This window comes from Nannospalax galili, unplaced genomic scaffold (genome assembly GCF_000622305.1).
Source record: "Nannospalax galili isolate Female #2095 unplaced genomic scaffold, S.galili_v1.0 scaffold768, whole genome shotgun sequence".
Lineage (NCBI taxonomy): Eukaryota > Metazoa > Chordata > Mammalia > Rodentia > Spalacidae > Nannospalax > Nannospalax galili.
The window spans coordinates 6,107,172-6,108,611 of record NW_008360317.1 but is presented as its reverse complement, the minus strand read 5'-3'; positions in this window follow the sequence as shown (position 1 = coordinate 6,108,611).

The following is a 1,440-nucleotide window of genomic DNA, read 5'->3' as shown; positions in this document are numbered from 1 at the left end:
CCTTCCTTCCTTCCTTCCTTCCTTCCTTCCTTCCTTCCTTCCTTCCTTTTTGAGACAGGGTCTTACTATGAAACCCAGACTGACCTCAAACGCATGGTCCTCTTGCCTCTGCCTCCCAAGCATTGGAATTACAGGTATGTGCCTCCACCCACAGCTCAAACATATAATCTTTATGCAAAGGTATTTCAGAGTTCTGGACATAATCCTAGATAACCCACTCCTGCTCTAAGCTGCTCTCACTTCTCAGCCTCAGAATGAGGTCCCTAACGTTTGCATCTTACATCGAACACCCCTGCCGCAAGGGGTGGACTAGCAAAACAGCACAGTGCATTGGCTGAGAACACAGATGGCAGGTAACCAGGCTCTCTAAGCCTTAGTGTCCTCATCTAAAAGTGGGGCATCTAAAGAACTTCTAGCATGGTTGGAATAAAGGCTGACCCCTGTAGCTCAGATTGAAATATCACCAACGGCAGGATTTCTAAGCCTTGCCATGATTCACTTCTGGGCCAGATAATTTTTAGTTGTAGGTAGTTTCCCTACACATGGTAGGATCCTTCATAGGACTTTGAGCCTCTGCCCACAGATACCAGCTGCACCCCTAAAGATATCTTCAGATGTTGCCAATACACTTTGAAAGCAAAGTCGCCCCCAATTGAGGACCACTGGACTAGAGGAATATCTGGTTGTCTTGTAATAGGTATTGGATAATTGAGTGAGAAAAGAATGCATGACCCCATGCTGAGACAGTGAGTTACTATCAGGTCAATGGAACCATTGGCTACAGCCTAGCATCTCTTTGGACTGGTTGGTGCCTATGCCATGTTAAGTATGTTTTCTAGTGAAGTGGAGAGCGTCGTGGCAACTAAGGGCAGTGAGGTAGTGATGACTCCTCAAGCTGTCCAGTAATGCTGCCTTCATTGTGCAGGTCAGTAATGTTTTACCCACACCCAGCAGCCTCAGTTACCGTGGTGTCTTTTCCATTACTATCTTCTCTCCATCTTTCCCAGTCATAGCGCACTGGGATAACTCAACCCTAGTGGTGATGATAAACTACTTACCTGGTTCTGGGCTTTCGTAAAGCAGGTTTTCAGGACACTTCCCTTCTGAATATCGCTGTAATAGAAATATCCAGTTTCTAGGGCTGGGGAGATGGATGACTCAGTTGATAAAATGCTCGCTGGAGGGAAGGCATGAGAACTTGAGATTAGATACCAGCAACGTCATAAGAAGCTGGGTGCTGCAGCATGCTGGGGATCCCTGGAGCTTAATGGTCAAAACCAGAAATAACTTTTCCTCTGTGTTAGGAATCTCTCAATCATAGTTCATCAGCAATACTCACACATGATGCAACCATTCTGAAACTTTCATTCTTATGCAACTGAACAGTTTAGAATTTGGGTCAGATGGACATGTGCCTGGAGCCAGGTCCTCGAAATCTGT